Raw genomic sequence first — 21320 nt, 5'->3', positions numbered from 1 at the left:
CTATCTATATTTCCATTTCCCCACTGCGAGTATTATTTTTATTTTACTTCACTGGGGTGTTGAGCATATTCTTTAAGCAGATGGCATTATGGCAATGCAAACATTTTTGGAAGATCCTTATGAATATGAATCTCATCACAGCTGTTTGGACTTCATCTCTTCTCTGTGGTGGACTGACTCCAAAATAAAGTGTAGTTATTGTCCTTATTAAGCATTGCACCCTATCTGCTTTTTGTCTGGCACTGAATAAAAAGGCTTTGCAAGATGTAAACAACAGCAGGATTTTTTTTCCCAAAGAGCCACATTCAAACAAAACAATGATGCACTGAAATTTTAAAAAAACTATGTTTACAATCCAGTTTAGGTAATAGAAAGGGGAAAGGCTTTGATTAAACAAAACGGCCTCAAAAAAAACTTAAATTCCATGAACCATTGGAGATGATATCTCTTGGTACTTCTGACAGGACTCCAACAACCAGAGATTTGAGGCAGGTCTGCCAAGTCTTTGCCCTACAATTTGTTTCTGGAGGAGAACTGGAAGGCTTTTAAACAGAAAATTAAATTTGAGAATGTTTAGGCTTTTAAACAGAGAAAACTCAAAGTGACCGGGGCAGATAGAACAGGAAGAAAAAAACCAAAAGACAAAATGGAAAGGTTTGTATGCAGTTCCCTTCCCTGACCATGCTGTCCTTGCCAGCCAGTCCCTGCTCAGTGGCTTTGCTGGCAGCAAGAATTTTGGCTCAGTCTCTCTGTCCCCCGAGGCACAGCTGGCATTCCCTGTCCCCTGGTGTTCCCTGACCCTTGCTGATGCCCAGCGCTCACACCTGCCCCCTTCTGCCTCTGCCCCACAGGGTCCTGGGAGAAGGAGAAGAGGTGGCTGCATCCTCCCCTCCAGCTCTCATCTATCCATCTGTGAAGAGCTGCAGCTAGTGTGCTACTGGGAGCAAGCAAATCAAATGCATGCTCTGTGCAGCGGCTCCCCTGCTCTGGCTGCTACCGCACCCGAATATTTTCCATGTTCTTCAGCTCTGTGCACATGCAGTCCCTTCCCAAAGGTGCAGGACAGTGCTCCAAGACTTCCTTCAGCAAAGAGGTTTGGTCTGTTGGTTGCTTGGTTGGTTGGTTGGTTTAATGTTTGGGGTTTTTTTGTTTTGTTTTGTTTTGTTTTGTTTTGTTTTAAATTCCTGCATGCTGTGATTTCAATAGCGATAGAGCATAAACATGTCTTGGCAGATCTTCAACTAATCTAAGTAGCCAGGGCTCTACTGACATTGGCAGACATGGACAAGTCACCACATCTGAAGACAAATACTAGAGGCTCCATCCTGCTGACACAGAAGACAATGGCAAACCTCCTGCTGACTTCATAAGAAGCAGGATCTGACATTTAGTGCAATATCTGGAGAGGTTTGCTTATGTGGACTCTGGAGAACTTACAGTAACATACATTTCATTCTTTTCTACGTGTGTCCAAATGTGAGGTCACTTGTTCAATTACACCCTTATTCTTATTCTATTGGGTAATGAGGGGAAAACAAAAGAGTGTTTGCATTCACTTATAGCACTCATTTTTTTCCCTAAAGCCAACACAATGGCACTAGGACGTTTTTCTCTCAAGAAAATGTAGCAAGCCAACAGGAAGAAAAAAAAAGCCCCAAACTGAATAGTTGTAAAATGTTATTGAAAGGATTCATAATGGGTTCCAAGGGGTTTTATTGAATGGCTTTAGGAAAGCTTGATTCTTTAAAATCTTTTCTGAGGTGAACATGTATTTAATTACGTTTCAATAGGGTTTAAAGGCCTCCTGTTATTAGCATTGTTCAGTGAAAAGCTCCTATATTTTTTCAAATGTACCCCTTGATTCACATCTTTTCCTGCAATTTGATTTTGAGAGAGAATCTGTTTTTTAATGCTGATTACCATTTCTCCGGAGAAGAATTTTATTTTGATGACCTATCAGCTGCTAAAAAGCTTTAAATGACAGTGAGTGCAAAATGGTGCAATTAGGCTGAATAAAAGTCAAAAGGCTGTCCTTCCAGGGTCTCTGAATGTTGTACAGCAAGTCTGATTGAAGCAGGGTGTCATCACAAATTCATGTGAAGATGAGGTGGCTGGAGCATGCTGGCAAGATGTAGGGAAGAGGGATGCAGCCGAGGGAGCCATGGTGAGCTGTGAAGGAGCAGGGCACTGGGCTCCTTCAGTTCTGCCTTTACCAGCATAACCAAATCCAGGCTGGGTTTAGCTCTCACCTTCTGGCCTCTGCTCCCAGTGCTGCAGTGTCTTGGCTCTGTTCCACAGTCTGTCCTGTCCCACAATATTTGTGGAGTTGCATAGGATGACATTTAAAATTTGGCCCTGGGCTTATTAAATACAGGAGAGCAATGGATGGGGAAGCACCTCTAAAAAGTAAAGGCACAAATGGATTTGTTACGTCCTGTCTAAGAGCAGGCTCGCTTACCTGTCAGCCTTCATTTCTTTTGGCAAAAGCTAAATACCTCTGTTTTTCTCATCTTACGCACTAACCAATCCCACTACAGGTGTACCACCACTTCTAGTGGAAATGAGTGTCTTGAAGGGGTTACATACCTCTAATCTCACTGTATGAATATAAAAGGATTACTTTTCATTTATTACCTAGGATCCCTTTAGGCCAGGACACAGCTGGGTTGTCTCAGCTATGCACCATAAGAAGGTTGCTGTAGCAAGCCCTTCAGCTAAATCTATGAATGCACAGCATACTTGTCTGGGTTTTGTAAGGAGGATTAGCATGTCTAATTGAGAAACATTACCTGTTGTTCAGTCTTAGGCTGCAGTTGCAGAGTCATTCCACCATGTGCTTGACTCCCCTTCTGATATTCATGTCTAAAGAAAACGGACTGTTGCAAAATCCTACTGCAGGAGGTTCCCTTGTGCAAAAAAGGATAGTTCCTTACAGGAATTGTCAAAAGATTGTATCCCAACCTCAAGTATGTTGCTGCCTTGGCTTGGCTTCTCTGCCCAGTTTAGCAGAGACTCTGACCCCGGAGATTTTCCATTGCAATTGCCAAAGCAATTTGAGAGTGGAATATTTTGCAAATGTTTTGTGACAATTTGAACTTTTTGTAAGAACAGCAACTAGTACTTTTTCTTTGGATTAATGAACACTGTGCTTGTTGAATATTGTTAATTTAACTAGTTCCTTTGGAGTCCTTTGTACTTACAGAATGTGTACATAATTTATTATTGCCCCTGCCCAGAGGCAATTGCAATGTATATCAGATAAGTTACAACACAATGAAGACACAGTGAACAATGCAAGGTTAAAATTATACAGCATAAAATTGTGGCTGTTGCTTCAGTCATAAGGTTTTTGTCAGTTTATACAGTTTGTCATGTTAGCCAAGAAATGGAAATGGAGTTGACAAGACAAGTCAAAAGAAGCACACTCTGAGGCGTGGAACAAAAAGTACTTTTTAACATACCTTTAATCTTTAAGCTAATGTTCATTTGTGGCTAGCTTGCTGCAAGTTGTAACGTACCTAGGTCTCTCATCCACCTCATTTTATCCAGCTTCAACTGTATATTAAGGCCGGTTCCTGGGATGAGAAAATAATTTGCCTTTATTCCTTTGACTACGCTGGTATATTTTATTTTCACTCATTTTTTTTGGCCAAACTAACTCAACCACACAGGTGCCTGAGCCAGGTCTTGGGAAAACCAAAGAGAAATCCGAGGCTCATGCCTTTCTCTCAGACTTTTTTTTTGTCCCAGACTGTTAAAGTCTTTCCTCTGTGTCTTGCAGATATATTTTATGTTCCTCTGATATCAAGAAATGTCTGAACCTCCTCGCTATTGGGGCAGTTTGGGGCAGGGCAGTTACCATGTTAGTGCTGTATTACTAACAAAGCATCCTGGCTTTGACAATGATATTTGACTGGAAGTGACACATTAAGAAATTAACTAATTTCTGTCTCTGTTCCCAATACGAAAGCTAGTTGTCAACCATATGCAGTAGAGCGTCCTGCCTGCCCTTAAATTTCCTGTTTTTCTGTTTTTTTCCCCTCAAATCCTCTTAGCATTTCAAAAGTTCTTGTGAACACAATGGCCTTTTATTTGCCTACACCTTGATTATAATGGAGTTTGCTGGAGTGGTTAAAGGATCCCTCCCCAAGGCATTTGTCATTCCTGTGCTCCAGACAATGTTTGCACAAGTTCCCTTTCATCCTCTTTCCCATTATCTGTGATTTCTGCAACAGTGAGATCTCTTGCACAAGACCATTGCTGGTACAAAAGCACCATGTATCATTTTGAAAGGCATTCCCTGTCATCTCCTAATTGCAAGCTCATATTTGGGAAAGGCTCTTGGTATTCTTCCTGGAAGCCAATATCTTCCTGCAGGGCTGGTACCGTCCCTGGCATCAGTCTAAAGTCAGAGTCCACGGCCTTTCATCGGTGACTCTTTGCCATGTGCACACGCACCTGCTCTCTGTGTAAGCACGCTTAATACCTCCGGTGAAAATTTTTGAAGGGCACACTCATTTTGTGCAGTTTAATGCAGGGTACACCACCTTAAAACAGCTACTAGAGTCGGGGTACAAGACACCTCTCAGAGCCTGAGGATCTGCCTGGGACATCCTTTGATGCCCAGCACTTCACAATATGAGGGATCTCCCTTACAGAGCTGATGCAACGTGAGCTGATGCTCTCCTGTTGTTCTCCTGTTGCATGTCACCCTTTCTTCCAATTAAATGCAATGGAAGTGGGCACTGCTCTCCCTTCAGGTCCCAAGGAGGCTGTTGGGATGCCAAGCAGCATCCCCCCCAGGAGGAGGAGGGTGACCCAGAGGGCTGCGATACTCATCCATGCAGTGGGACTGCAGCTCCAGCTGGACAGGCAGAGCTTGGCAGCGTAGCACGTCTTCAGCAGCAACCAAGCTTCCTGCTGTTAAAAAGGGCCAATTATTTCTGACTGATTAAATTTGAAGTGAGAAGGCTGAAGGCTCCAGAAACAAAATCAGCTCCCACAGCTGAACTGCCATCTTACTAAACGTTGGGGTGCTGTGAAGGGGGACCCTGATTCTCTGTGGAGATGGACCTGCTTTGAGCCGCTCCTCTGCTTGTTAGTCGAACAGACTCCTGGGCATAGCAGTTTAAGGAAGAGGAGAAGGTTGCCTTTTAATAGCTGAATATCATTCATGCAGTATATGAAGAGAGTTTTCCCAATGAATAGATTCCAAGACTATTAAACATTTTCTTCAATTTTTTGGCAGCTCCAGTAGCCTGGATCTATCTTGTCTCCCCTGTCCTGAAGCCTCTTTTCATACCGCTGTAAGGTGATGAGTATTTCCAGTCTGGTTTATGTTACTGATTTCTGCTGGTGTGTACATGTGTGTAAACACTGTCATTTCAGTGTGGATCTCTTGTGGTGGTTTGTCGTGCTTTAAGTATTTGGCATTTCAGTCAAAGGCTGTTCCCAGGTGATGGTCAGGGGTGCTCAGTGGTCAAGGAGACCTCCAGCGCCAAGCCCTGTGAGTACGATGCTACAGATACTCGATGCTATCTATTGCAAAAACTCACACTTAATATTTGGTAATGTTTGCATGCTAACTAAAGCTGTTTGGGTTAAAAAGAGAAGAAGGGAAAAAAAAAGACTCTCACAGCTGCATTATGCTCTGACCTGGCCGTGCACTCCCTGTTGTGCTCTGCAGGCCCAGGCTGGCACCGGCGTTTCCCGCGGCGTGGGGCTGCTGCTCCGCCAGAGCCGGGAGATGTGCCCTGCACCCGCCGTGTAGCATTCTCTCAGAGTTCCCTTCTAAAGGCTAAGCTAAAAACCTCAGAACAATATAAACCCCTTAAAAGTCAAACATTCACCCACTTCTGGGTAAAAGCCGCTATAAGGGTGTGACCTGATGTCACTGTCTTACTGTTGCATATGACACACTAGCAGCACCTGCGAAGCACCACAGTGGGAATAAAAGCTCTGCAGGCCCAAGCAGCCTCCCATGGAAGACTGTAATTCAGCAGTATCACAGCTGCACTGCGGCAGCCGCTGGGGATAACTGGAGCTATGGGCTCCCAAAGGGCTCGCTCACAGCTGGGTCGGGCCATTAGCCTCATCCATGCTAGCTGCAGTGGGTGAGCATCGAACCAAAGCCAGGCAGGTGTTTTAAAATCAAGTCCTGGGATCCATTCCACTTGAAAAATACATTTGGCTGAGTTGGCGGTGGAGGTGTATTGCCATGTTTCATGTCATTCACAGGTTTATTTAAAGCTCGTGATAAACACAGTTAAGTAAGAGGATCCCTCACAAGTGACGGAGGTTCTGGGAATATCAGGCCCTAACTCTTACACAGCCTAGTAAAAAGAGATAGCAAGGTAGACTGAATGTTGTGTTTTATAGGTAGTAGGATACTAATTAAAATGTACGGGAGGAGAGTTCTTTAGTGTTCTTGGAATAGTAAAACACCACCATAAACTTAGCAGCTCTCCAAGTAGATATTATGGTTAATAGGCGTTACATGTTTTCATATATCTTTCACTTAAATGACATGTTGTATTTCCTTCAGGTGTTCTCTTCATGTATTTATTCAGGCTTCAAAAGCAGTGATTTTGTTATAAAAGACTCTAAAACCCGGGGTTTTTTTCTGTAAAATAATGACAACCCAGCAGAACTAAAGAAGAGCAAGAGCCAAGGATTTTGGGGTCCGGGTAGGTGTAAGAACTGAACTTTACCACAGTCTGAGGTTGTCAGATATGTGCTTTTGCTCTTGGCCTTTAGAGAAATGTGGTGAAAGCCTCAAAGTTTGAATCTTCCTTTTTATATTCATAGGCTCAAATTATCAGATTGGTCATATAATTACATTTTAGGCCAGCCACTGAACACATAAGAAGTACAAATTTTAATCAAACCTTGCCACTACGTAAAGGGAAACCACTAAGCTTTACTTCTATATAGCTGATTTTTCCATGAAGTCTCCAGAAAAGACTGGTGATTTTTGGTTTCAAGCATTCTTCCGTAGTAGCTTGAAGTATTTTTAAAGAAATCCTGATTTTTTTAGCGGGTACTGGACAATTGCCTTCTGAAAACCAGAACTTTTATAAATGTTTTCTGTTGTGGTGAACACAGTAAATCTCTGGTTCCCTTTTAAAATCTCAAACAACAAAAAGAAAAGAATATTTGGCTTGGTTCTCTTTTTCTTGTATTATCCAAGGGTCAGATCCTGTTCCTGCTAGCCTCTGTGTCAAAATGTCTATGGACTTTTTGGGACTAAAATCAACCCTTAATTTTGCAAGCGTTATCTGCAAGAGACCAACATAATTTACAAAAATATAGTGATTATTTCATGTGGGTTTTTATTCCTGGCTTAGTATGCACCAATTTTGTCCTCTTGCCATCTTTGGTTCCCCAAACACCAAGTTGGTGTTCTGGAAGTCTAGCTAAGCCACTTATAATAATTTTCTCACTCACCGGTCATTTATTCCATTGCTTTCCTCCCTCTCCAAACTCCAATGAGTTGCTTACCTCATGCTTTTGTTCTGAAAAATCGCTTTCTGCACAGTAATTCCAGCCTCCCCTGATCTGTATTTCTGTAGAGACCATATCAGCATTGATTCAAGAAAACAAGTGTGTCAAAATAAAAGCTGTGTCTTACCTTCTCCAGTCCAGCTTCAGGCCTTTGAAGGCACCAATTTAAATTCTTTTTCTACCAATGGCAAATGGTTACCTCAGAATCAGTATTTCATGGTAGAGCTATTATTTTGATGAAAGTTTAGTCCATTCTCCTGGTGAGCATATGTTAACTTTATTGCAGTATTTTAAGGCAGGCAGAAACGCTTGTAATCCATTACCCTGGGAAACCAAAGTGGCAGACAGGAATCTATGTTACATTTAGGTAACATCTTTCTATGACCCCTTTTTGCCCCTGTGGTGCGGTTTGCAGCCTTTATTCTTTGCACCCCCAGGATCTGGGTGTCGTAGCAAGCAATGGCACTGTTACTCCAAAGGGAGAGTAAGTAAGTGATTTGCATGGGATCTGAGAAATGGGGCAGATCAGGGAATTAAGCGTCAGACCCACAGGACAGGCTGCCCTCACCACACCGAGAGGCTTGGTCAAATCATTCTGGCGGTGAAGAGCCCAGGCTAATGGTGGGAGGTAGGAGGAGCAGGGTGTCCGATGGGGTGAGCGGTGCTTGCATCCTCATTCCAGCATCTCAGCCCTTGAGAGGGTGTGGGAGCTTAATGTTTATTTAGGAGATGAGCAAGGTTTGGTGTCTTGGGAAGATGTGGTTCTCCTTCAGCCGTAAGAAAGGAGAACTGTGGAAATGACTAGCATGCCAGTGCCTGACAGTGGGGATTTAGGGAGCCATTAGTTATTGCTCTGACTTGTTGTTTTTCCAAAGGCACCTGTCAGACTCAGCTGACACTTCAAGCACAGAGAAATATTTGGCACTAGCTGTTCCTTGTGAACGTGTTTTATATATTCCCTTTTCACACACTTGCTTTGTTCTCATGAGGTTTAGTATTAGTGAAGGTTTTTGTCTTTGTTCTCTGCAATAACCAGCAGACGTGCCTGAGCTGAGGTACTGTGTGCAGGCTTTGCCATTTTGACCCCATTTTCCACCATCCCCTGGACCAAGGATAAGGCTATCAATGAGATACCTACATTTAAATACTGCAGCTAACTGCTCCAATTCCTGCCTGCTAGCTAGGGAGCTGGGTCAGGCCCTGTTCCTCTGTCAGCTGCCCCATGACCCATGCAAACTGACTCTGTGAGCTTTTCATTGCCCACCTACTTGTGTTTGCTGAGATTACCTCTGAGAGGACAGACATCTGATCTGGGACATGAACTTACACGTCTGCTCCACTGCAAGTTCGGCTTCTCTCCATGTTACTGTTGGGAGTCCTTGCCTGACTTAACCTGTATTTTTGATGCACGCAATTTTTAAGTTTCCTCAAACTTTTTTTTCCTTTTGAGGCAGCATAAAGGAACTCTAGTCTTTTTAAATTTTTTTTTTTTATTATTGTTATTTTTAGCTTTCCCAGTCGTTTAAAAACCTCATTCCCTCTCCAAAACATTGCAGGAAGAAACAGAATGTAGTTCTGCTTTACACACAGAAAGTTAAGTAGTGGTAAAGCTATCAGAGAGCAGTGGAAGGCTTCAAATTCTGTAAATCCTGAAAATCTCTATCCTAAAAAAACTTATTAGCTAATACTGAGAGTCCTACCTCTCCTTTTAGCTTTGCAGCAGAAGCTCAGAGAACTGCTGTTTGTGTTGACTCTCTGCAGGAGGCCTCCATGAGCTCTGAGAATCCCAGTCTAAGTCTGCCTAGGATTATGCAGGTTTCTTTTCTGAATCAGATTGAAATGCTACTTCTGAACTTTGCTCCTCTAACTGTTCTGTCCAGAAAAGCAGTTATACTTTCTTAAAATTGTATCTGCTTTGCAGATTGGATGCTTGAAGTAGCAGATAAGATCTGCGTTGTTTTGTAGGGCAGCAAGATGTTTGCGAGGTCCCTTTTGGAAAATTCCATCTTTGGTTTAAGATCAGTTGCAGTTAATAAGAACTTCCCTTAAAAAAGGCATATCTGATTTTGTACTAAATCTCTTTTCTCTATTTTAACCATCCTAGTGATGGCTCTACTTGCCAATGATTCCCTGAGAAAAAACTCCTTCAGTTTTTGCTTTTAAGACAGAGAAATAATTCTTGAATCATGACAAGTAGGGTGGTTGGGTTCCTTCAGCCTTAGCCTGTTTTTGTTTTCAGCTTCTTGACTCCCCAGTGCCCTCAAACTCTTCCCTAACTGCACGGATGACCTGTTCTTTCTAGGGGTGTCAGCTTGATGAGATCCATGTGTGATCTGGTTTTAAAACAATGAGTATTTTAAAACCTCTGCTACAATCCCTGACTGCTCATTTTTGTAAATATTTCTAATAACTTTAGTTCCTATATTCCTTTAGCGAGGAGCAAGTGAGCATTGCAAGTCATCTAGTTCACTTCTTTATTGTCTTCTGTTGCTTGCTTTTCTTCTACAACAATATCATCAGTCCCCCTAAAGCTTGCACCCATCTTAAAATGAAGACTATTAGCTTGCAAACTGGTAGCCTAGTCACTTTTCTTCTGAGGTGTTGCATGTTGCTCTTAAGAGAAAGCCTCAGGGCTGTTCTCCTTTTCATCCATGTGTTACACCTTCTGCTAGCACCGTCCAGCTTTGCAAATTCAACATTTGTGACTTTGCATTGCCTTGGCTTCTTTGTTCCCAGGCTGGCAGGCTCGTGCATGGGATCCCCCTGGCCTTTAGAGCTCTGCTTTCTTGGCCTTGCCAGGTCACTCTAATGATGTAGGGAAACCTCACTGATCCAAAACCTGGGAATATGCCACTTTCTTGGACACTGAAACTTGTAGTGCAAGTAACAGCAGTGTGAGGGTTATGTGTGCAAATATGTTTTCTTAGTATCTTCTAATGTTCTTTAGTAAAAAAAGAGCATATTGGCAGTAGGTGAGGCAACAACTTCAGAATGAATGCATTAAACATAAAAAGTCACTGCAGGTTTTCCCTGTCAGAAGTAAAGCACAAAATTTGCATGGTCTGTGTAAATATACAAAGCAAGAACACGGCAGGCAAATGTTTACAAGACACATGTTTAGCCAATATCATTGTGTTCCAGCAGAAAGCAAAAATGCCAAATGAGAAGTCCTGGGCAGTCATTTATTTTGTCAGATGCTGTGAGTCTGTGGAACATTAAGTGAGCCGTGTTTGTGCTGGGCTGCTGTTAAAGATAGGCAATGTACCCATCCAATATTTCAGTAGTAGTTTTATGGTTCACTTGTTAGCTGGTGTCCATATTGTTACTCTTGCCTGAGATTTTAATATCCACATAGATATCTCTTATGCACAGATCTGCTATTTCACCGACTATTATTTCAGGGAAGGCTGTCTTGTTGCATGAGAACAAAAATCATTGCCATCCTCAATTAGCAGGATCAGTGTCAAGATGGGGACTTATTCTAGTCACCCAGAAGAAATTCAGGCCAGATGCTATTCCATGCTTTGCCTGCCATGCAGATTCAGTCTTCCTGCCTTGAAAAGCTTTTACAGAGTCTCTTTTCCTAGTGAAGATGTGCCTGTAGCTCTTAAGATTTTTTAATATCTTTGGTGTATTCAGATCTTCGGACCTTGTGGCAGCCAAGCAGTGTTTCCCACCAGGGACTCCTCCAGCAACGTGTGTTTGCTTGAGTGATATCATGGTGAGGCAAGGGCTTGCAAGGGACAGCCTCCAGAAAATGAAGGGATTTTATCAGTGAACTTTTCTCCACTGTTGAGCTGTAGGTCCAGAAACAAAAGAGCTGAAGAGGCAGGATGTGAAGTCTGACCTAGCTTGTGGACAGGGCAGTCCCATCAGTCTGTCTAAGAGCATGAGGAGTTGGGCCTGTGGCAATCAGGAGCTACAGCAAGTGGAAAGTGTCTGGAGCAGTACTGTCTGCAAGAAGAACAATGCTTTTGGTGCTTTAAAGTCTCCTGCATTGCTTACGCTGTCCAAGAGGTAACACATTGCAGACTAAGTGGTTTTATAACAACCCATATTAAATGTTGACTTATTTCACAGACAGATAAGCAGTTAGTGATACGTTTTTTTCTTGAAAGGTTAGAGATGTCTAAGATGGAGATATTTTGGCCAAGAAGCGTCAATTTGTATTTATTTACTTTTCCTCTTCTTGAATCTGTCAAAGTAGATGTGGCTGTTCTTGACTCAACCTGCCATAGCATCTGGGTGCATCAGTTCTTGGGAAAAGCGGGATGGCCATGTTTGTGTCTTACCAAATGGAAATCACTGTCTTTGACTCAGCAGATGCTCCAACGCTGTACAGCTGTTTGAGGGAATGAGATTCATGTGATGGCTCTGAACGTCCCCCATTCCATCTTCAGAAGCTTCTTCTCCATTTGAAATGCCAACCAAATACTACTGCAAAACAGGAGCTGCCTAAATTGCTGCAGGTTTTGCGGGAAATGTACATGTAGGTACATGTAGAAGAGAGAGGCCTCTGTCACCATCCGCCCATGGAGGAAAAGGCAACAGATCCACCTGGTCTCGTTCTACACCTGGCTGGTCAGTGGGCTCCCAGTGCTGCCAGGGGCTCAGGTCATGGGTGCTGCTCCTTCAGCAGAGCAACTGGAAGTAGAGGGTCTGAGGTACCTGCAGGGGAGGAGGCTTTGCGACGTCTGCTGTGTGTAGAGCTGCTGCCGGACCCAAGTTCAGGCCCATCCCCGCACTGTCTGCTCATCCTGCTGCCACTGCAGGGCAGTGGCAGGTATTTTCCCAGGGCCCATCTGGCTCAGCAAGGAGGGTGACTCAGCTGGGCTGCAGTATCTGCTGCAATTCCCTATTTCTCTCTATTCCTATTGCATTTTGGTGAAACAAGGAAAACAAGCTTGAACCCTTCACGCTGCAGAGAGGCATGTTTGCATCTCGCTGCCTGAAGAAGTGGTCAGCAGGCTGTGGCACAATGGAAGTGTGTCAACTCCTCATCTGGGCAGGTCTTTGATGGCAATGCTGTCAGTTTGTAGGGGCACCTGGAGACAAACCTTAGGGGAGCTCTGAATATGTGTACCCTCTGGGCTGTAGAGTCTCAGACCTGAGGCAAGTGCTGGGCCTAAGAGACATGAAAACTTAAAAAGCTGGGGAAATTTTATGGTAAAAACCCAAACACTCGTTGGGTTAGGTAAAGATCTGAGGATTGTGTTCTGGACACAGTCCTGCCTAATTTCCATTCTGGGTGCTTACATCCTTATGTGGACTCTCCTTGGAGTGCTTGGGTTTCAAGGGTGAATAGATAAGAAACAAAGTTGAAGTGTCAAAGCCAACCGGTGAAGCTGACTGTTCCAACTGGGGTAATGTTGCACTGTCCTGTGTGGCTTCCAGCCCCTCCTCTCTCTTGCTTCCCACATTTCTTACATAACTTTTTTCTTTCCTGCAGCTGTAACTGACAGAGATGGGTACTGAGGAAGAAATACCTTTTTTTCCATAGACATAAAAATAGTTTCCTTGGTTTTATTAGCAGCACATGGATGTGAGTTCAGCATCCTCTCCAAAATAGACAATAAGCAGGAAGTACTCAATTTGGCAATGCATTTGGGGTTAGAAACATTGCTGTTTTCAAAGCGTTTCACCAGAGTCATTAATTAAGTGCTAGAACAGAGTAAACTTCAACCAAACAAAACTAGGGGAAATTACATTTCTCTTTCCCGACCTATATAAAAAGCATTTGTGCTTAAATCATATTGAAAGCTTTAAAGGGACCTCTCTCCCAGTGGAACATGCAGAAAACATAAATGTCCTGCAATAGGATTGCTGCTCACTATAACTTAGTAGGACTTGGCTGCATTTCCCTCTTCTTTGCAAATGTTTAGTGAGAGTGTTTATGAGATCAGAGTCTAAGCAAGGGTAGTGCAGATATGGAGTTTCATTTTTTGAATCTGAGAGCATGAACTGGGAAACTTTCTCCTAATGGGTAAGCTTATCCTGTCTGAGAACAAAGACAAATCCATCCCATTCCTGTACAGTCCCAATGACTAGCATCGTGATTAACTCCAAAGCCTTGCTTGGATATACAGTCCAAATAGCTTAAGATTTAGGAGAGCCTGAGAGAACTGGGTAAACAACATATCAAAGGGCTGAAGCGTCAGAGTATTCCCTGTCTCTATTATTGACTGTGATTCAATAATCACAGTCAGAGGAGAGATGGTCTTTCATTTAACATGTAAATGGACCATACCTATCCAAATAAGGAAAAGTCTCAGCACATTGTATCTCACAGTGGGGCATAACTGCTGCTGCGCTCCTGGATCCACAGGCCCCAGAACAGATGCACCTCTAGCTACCATCTGCAATAGGGTCCCTGCATCCATCCTCTCTGCATGCTGCTGTGGATGTGCAAGACAGGTCAGAGTACATTGCTTAAAGAATTGACTGCCTTCTCTGTCCATGGTCAGAAATTGCTGTGGCTGCTTTGAGTGGTTAGTTCTTGAACAAACTGGGACTAAGAACTGCTGCTCTATTGCTTTCTTCCATTACCTTTCTTTATTCTACTCCAACAAATTTTTCGTTACTGCTTCTTTGTCCTAGTCAGATTATCTCCAGCAGCAGTTGCCTTTCTCATATAAGACAATTTGTTCTTTCACTGTGTTTTCATTGATTACTCATCACTTTATATAGCCTACTTCATGAGTCACTTTGCCTACCTACCTGCAACAAGCGTGGTATGCTATCCATCAGTTCCTTTTTCAGAGGCAATTACCAGCCTTTTATTGCTGGATTTTTCTCTCAAGGACTCGTCCTAATGCCAGCTTACTTCATTAATTTCTAATTTTGCAAACCACAAATTGTGACATAGCCGCAGGAGCTGGAAATAGAACAACTACATACCCTCTCCTAGAACTACACATATGGAGTTGGAAGGGAACTCGGGCTGAAGTTGCCAGCATATCCCTTATAATTGCTTTCCACGAATATTTAACCAGCCAGATTTTACTCTTGCATACATTTGTTCATTTCAAAATTGTTCAAGTGGACTCAGTGGATGGCAGTTAGTTGTATAGATGGAGCAGGACATTGCTTAAGATGGGAAGAGCCTAAATCCTTCAAATCTTCTCACCACTGCCCTAGCACAGTGGCATGAGGTCCCAGACAAACTCGATCATGCTTTTATAGACTTCTCCACAGTTGTGTCTGGCCAACCTAATTACAGGTTGTTTTCTCACACGAATCTCTCTTAGTGGTACTCTGAGAACCAGAAGTTAAAATGCTGATATCCATTTCTAGCATGTTACAGGCAAATTTATAAATATCTGTATAAAAGATTAGTTTCAGTATTAACTCTGGAACAATGTTACCTTGAAATGAAATAACTAATAGTTGTGATTTGTATGTCTTGGACTGAAGATACCTAAAATTATTGTTATTCTTTGCAAGTGGAATGAATACCAAGCAGGTCTGGGGCATAAGAATAGCCATGCAGGATTAATGATATGAACAGCATGAAACAAAGCTCAATGTAATCTCAATTGACCTTTCTGTCCCCTCATCTGAAGCACACCAAAGGGAGTTGTTTGTTTCTCTCCTTCCCCCTGGAGGTTTTTTTTACAATATTAGAAGAGAAAGTGCAAACTTCTTCTGTCTCCTTGTCACCATGATCCCAGCAGGGAAGTATATACTCTGTGAAAAGATGATAAAGCCAGTCTGGCTATTCAACTAATCTCTCTGGTATACCTTCCAACATAAATGGAAGTATGTTTTGCAACTCACACAGCACAACTCCATTCGCAGATATAGTCAGGCCATTGAATTCATTGTACATAGGTCATGACTGCTGCAAATTGGAGCTGAGTGCAAGCTGCCTACCTCAGACCGTGCAGCTGGGCACCCCACACACAGTACCCTGAGCGATCTGGTCTCTCTGGGCATTGGCATGAGTGATCATGGGTCCATGCCAGGGGCTCCAGAAAGTCTCTCTTGTTTCCCTATCTGCTGGGCTATGAGTTACTTATCTGATCTTTCAGGACTTGTAAAGCCACCCATAGCACTCCAGGATATATTCTTTCCCTGGAATGTTCTGTTGTATTGGAGATGCTGGTTATTAAGGGGAAAAGTAGCTGGGGATTTTTTAGCATGAGCATGAAAATTATAATAAAACAGGTCCTTTTTTGATCCCCTGCCACTCAGATTGCATGCAGGTCTGTTCTCATCTAGATACAATAACTATTGCCACCATTTTAGTATCATTTAGTGGTTTTCTTGGTTCTAGTATTTCTCAAGGACCGCAGTCTCATGAAATGTTTTATAAAAAAGCAACCAAAGAATGGTCTTCCAAAATGTCTCATACATTCAATTAAATGTTGATATGCCTTTTCTATTAATATGTACTTTCCATCCTGAAACACCATCATGTAAATCAGTGCTTCAGCCAGCTGAAGTAAGTGTGTGCCTTGGGACACAGTTTCCAAGTAGTCCTTCTCTGTACATTCCACTCTTGATTTAATCCAGGTTTATCTCAGCTTTGCATTAGCTGATTTGGAACAGGTTTAAGCTAAAGTGAATGAAGGCACTCTTAAACTGGAGCAAGAGTGTTCATACACAGTATCACATTAGCTAGCCTGAATGGATGCAAAGTATGTGTGCAGAAATCTTCTTTATTAATGTTCATCTTTGACATCTCTTTTCCTTTTTACTGAGCCTCTCCCTGATGCCATGTTTGTCTTCTTTCTGCTGCTCCATGCCTGTGGCAGAATTAACATGATTGGGGTCTCAAACGTCAAAGAAAGCTATACAGAGCCAAAATTTTAGTCCTCTTAACAGCAATGAAAGCTCATCAGAGTGCAGCTCTCCCCCTTGTCAAGAGGATGTATAATGACATCTTTATCCCTGAGTATTGGCAGAGGTGACCATGGGGGCTTGGCCACTGGGACTCTTCCAGCTCTGAGCAGAGGACGATGCTCTGCTGAGATGGGGCTTTCAGCCATAGCAGCAGTCACCCGTCTCACTGCTCACTGGTGTTGTCTACAGCGTGGTACAATGCTGATGCAGTAAGCCCGGAGCATGCTGGCTGCTTTTACTGCAGAAGGCTCTGCTGGCTGCAGCTGGACCATTTCCCTGGTGAGAGAGGGGCCCTTCCCACTGGGAAGGCGGTGTGCTGTGTCATCTGCTGTTTGCAGAAGCAGGCTGCCACTCATGTTGGACCATCCTTGCTGGAAACAGAAACATGGGACATAATGAGCACACAGAAAATTAAGTATGAATTTCATAAACAGTGGAAAAGGAATAATGGGGCAGACAGGGGAGGGCTCAAAGCAAATTTTCGTGTTCACGCTTGGCAAAAGTAATAGCAACGTTTGAATGGGAGGCTGCACTGCTTTTTCCTAGCATGCATTTCATTTGCAGGAGGTACATTTCATGGCAGAAAGGTAAAACATGGGTCTTGTCATCACAGTGCCCATGAGAAAGTTAAGTTTTAGCAATGGAGGCATCAGGAGGCTCCGATGACCCCTGCAGTGAATTTGCTGGATCGGAGATTCTCTACTGCCCTATTGTTTCTAGTACAGAAATAAGGTCTCATTTTCTCCTTCCTGGGGAATCCAATAGTTGTAAAAAGAGATGCCTATAAGGTTCACTCAGCAGTTTTTGAGGGAAACAAAAAATTTTGCTGGGAATATTGGGGTTTTCTTTGAAAATAATCAATAAAACTTTGTTTTTCACTTCTTTACCTCTCCTTTCTTTCCATTTTGCTTGTGGAAAGACAAAGAATTGAGTCTGAAAAAAAAACCCCAAACCTCATGAAAAACTGACAGTATTTGGACAATGCCAAATAGAGTAACAAAATTTGCAAAAGCAACAACAACAACAAGCAATCCTTTCTTTCTGAACTCCATCCCTATTCACAGTTGATGTTCAATTATCACATTTCTTCAGGAGTGTTTGTTCAAAGAAGAATTTTCCATTTCTTTCAATGGTGCTGTGGAGCAGGCAGTCCTGGTGCTGATGGGGCAGCCTGCTTGCCCAGCTCCAGTGCACGGATGCATACTCTGCTGATCCCTGCTCCTTTGGGTTAAAAAGGCTGTGAAAACAACTGTCAGAAAATTAGCCTAGCTTACTGCCAGGGCTGGATTTTTGAACTAGTGACACAGGATCTGCAATTTATTATCAGTCTTCTGAGTTCTCCTGGATATTGCCCAGTGATTATATTTTATAACTAGGTCAAAAATATGCATGGTAATTTAATAGTCACTTGGAAATTGCCAAATATCTTAACTGGTCTGTCCAGCACAGCAGTCTGCAGTGGAGAGGCCTTGGAAGGAAGAGGGAGAAATAAATCCATAATGGGCGATCAGGATACAGCCAGCCAGCTGGGAAGCTTCTGATTAACCCATGTTACCAAATACATGGTTGATGCTACAATATAGTCTTTTTTTTTTTCCCCTCTGACTCATATGAAATAGCTTATTGTACAATATTCTTGTGAACATTCTCATTACTTGTGTATATTTGAATCATATTAAATTGTTGACATCAGTGATATCTTCTGGTCATGCCTTCTGTAGGCTAATTAGTGCTGGGAAATCTAGGATTCCTAGTATATGATGAGAGCTATTATACAATAATGATCAGGTAGATATTAATTATATTTAATAGAAAACATTTTTCTCAGAACCCATTTTTGTAGGTATGGTGCTAGCTAAATGCATGTTAGGTGATAATTTGCAGCAGTTGTCATTGGACTCCATTAGAGTCCACAGAAATGTTCCCTGCTTTGAATATTTTCCCACTGTGTACCTGGGAAAAGGATCTGCAGCAATTTTAGGCATGCTTTTTTGAAGGTCAGAGGATTGTCACTTGCAGAAGCAACACTTATGAAATCTCTCTTTTGTTAGCAAAAGGAAATTTGTTTTCCTTTTGGTCACTGTGTTCACTGTCTCCAAGACAGCTGTTGCTGAGTTTGAAATGGTACCCTCAGAAAACTTCCCACCACTGCGGACAAGGGAGCTATAAGGCATTACAGAGGCAGTGGTTTCTTTGTTCTTAATTCCTCTTTTAATATCTCATTGCTACCGTAAGTGTTGTTTTCCCTTCTGAAGACTTACAAGCTCAGTGCAGTTGGGCCAGGTTTGCAGAGAAAGCTGCATTAAGAGACCTTGAGGACTAGAGCAGGGCATGCCTATAAAATGTTCTCTTGAAACAGGTAGGAAGCCCTGACATGCTCCAGCAATCAGCGAGAAGTCTGATGACTGATTTAAGAGCAACTCGATTGAACTGTGAAAAGCATGAGTCACAGATCATGGTGACCGATGTGTAACAGCCTTTTAATTATCTGAACATTAGCCTCCAATTTGAAGTAAGTTGAAGAAACTAGATGACCCTGTCTATTTGGATAATGAAATCTTTCTGCTATCCCTTCCCCCGGCACCACTGGTGCTTGGGTGAAAGTCTGACTTCACTGAAGCCAACACCACAGTCCCTGCTGATACACATGGAAACAAGCCTGCACACCTCAATATTTACTCTGGTTTCTTAATTCTCAGTTCCTTCTGCATTTTCAGAGCTCTTTTCTGGCTTCTCCTTGCATCACGCCCATGACAAACCCAGCACCTTAGTGTCCCTTTTGAAACATGCTCTAAATGAACCATTTTAAAAAAATGAAGCCAAACCCCTGTGGCTTTCTGTGGTGGGCGAGGAGGTGTCTCTCCAGGGGGTGGGGAGCCGCTGGTGTGTGCTACCAGCTGCCCTTCAGCAAAGGCTTCAGCTGGAAAAGGCAAAAGCCAGCAGCTTTCTACCCCATGTCCTTGCCAGTGGCTGAAGTATGGTCCCCTCCGCCCGGATGATGTTTTGGGGTGGCAGGAAAAGAGCCAAGCCGCTGAGCCCGGTGTCTGCTCAAGCTAAAAGCTGACTTCAGGCACAAGGGATGGGACTGAGAAGGAGGGAGAGGGAGCTCCAGGTCTCCCAGTCTGCCACCAGCTAACACAAACCATAGCTGGTTGGAAAATGGGGTTTCTCATATATTGAGAAGCTGAGTTGCCTTCCTGCACACTGGCTGACACCAGGCTGGACTGAGAAGCCCATCACCAGCCCTGGCTTAAGTGTATAAACACCAAATATTGTCCCAGAGCTCTCTATATTCTTGGCCCCTTTGGATGGATTATATGATAGTTGAAGTGCCTCTGTCAGAACCTCTGTCAAGCATTGGTTGCCCAGAGAGAGCTGATATCCCCAGCCTTGAAGATGCTCAAAGGCCCTGAGCAATTTGGTCTAGCATCGAAGCTGGATTCAGCTTCAGAGCAGGCCCTGCCCTGAGCAGAAGTTTGGGCTTGAGGACCCTGAACAGTGCCATGAAAATAAATGTGTTTGCAGAAATTCCACCCTTGTTCTGTGAAAGCTGCCAGCAGCAGAGAGTATTTCAATAGATGGTTTGTGCATAAGTGCATTTTATTGAGTCTGTACAGGACAGTGCTGCAGATCTAGAACTGGTTGTATTCAGCTCCACTTTCTCTGTTTATGTAGGCTTCACAGAACTGTCAGCACAGATTGCACATCCATTCAAAGCAAGTTGGCTTTATGTGTTGAGACAATTTTGCTCTACTCAGACTGGAATTTGGTTGTTTTGTTTCTATTAAACTAGATGAATTACTATTTTTTCTTAGTCTTCTAGCCTACTTCTATTGGATTTTGTCCCTTGCAGGCAAGGGAGGAATAGCTCTGTGCTTTAAATACGGAAAGGAGGTGTGTGGGTGGGTTGATGACGTACCGCAGTGAGGTGGAGATGAGCCAGTTACTGAATCCAGATCGTTAGGAAGTCCATCACAACATCCCTAATGTTCTTGCCCTGTTGTTCTTACATTGCATGACCTATCCATAGATTGCAGAGTGATGCTAGAGGAGCATTTATTCCCATCTTTATGAGGAACCAAGAAATCACTTTATGCTGATGTTATGGTGCTGCTGCTTCAAGAGATGGTCCTTCCTTCCCCCCACTTCTCATTGCCTCTTTTCTTCTGCACTGTGTTTGCACCACTCTTTGTTGAACTGGATTTGAGACCTGATTTGTTTGAAAACAAAGCTTTGGATTTACTCCCAGTTACTTTTCTGCCAGACCAGCTCCTTGCTCTGACTACTGGTGTAGCCACAGGCTTGGTAACTCTGGCACAAGGACAGAGCAGGAACATCACGTCAGAGCCACCCATTTTTGCAGGAGCCAGACAGCATCAGCACAGTGTCCCCGAGCGCAGGGGAACTGCTGGGCTGAACCACCAGAGCAGGAGCCAGGCTACAGCTCTTCCACTGTCCCCACTGCTGCCCCCACACCCACGCGGCCCTCGAGGTTCCCCCCTACGAGGGGACGGCTGCACCTCTGCAGGCCCAGGCGAAAGAAGCAGCCCCTTCTCCCAGCACGGTGATTCTGCCTATGGGAGGTAACAGGCATGGGAAAGCGGGAGCTGCCGGTCAGTGCAACAGGCCCCCTGGTCCCTGCGAGATGATGACTTCACGGTGGAGCAGAGCTAAGATATACCAGTTGGTGGATCAGCGTACCTCGGGTGTTTTCTCTGCTTATTGTTTGCCTGTGCGTACCACAGCCCTGGGTTTGCCTTAGGCAGGATAAACCATTGCAAAGACTTTTCTTAGGAGTCAGGATTTTGAGTGTGCCATTGTGGCCTTAATTGCTCTACTGACCTCAAGTATTGAGCTGTGGTCTTTAATTACATGAAAACCATTTACATGAACAAATACCTGACACCTGTGACCTAATTGCTATGAACTGAATATTATTTAGAGGGTCATTGTGAATGTCATGTTGTAGGTTT

This window comes from Accipiter gentilis, chromosome Z, assembly GCF_929443795.1.
Source record: "Accipiter gentilis chromosome Z, bAccGen1.1, whole genome shotgun sequence".
Taxonomy (NCBI): domain Eukaryota; kingdom Metazoa; phylum Chordata; class Aves; order Accipitriformes; family Accipitridae; genus Astur; species Astur gentilis.
This window is presented reverse-complemented; position numbering follows the sequence as displayed.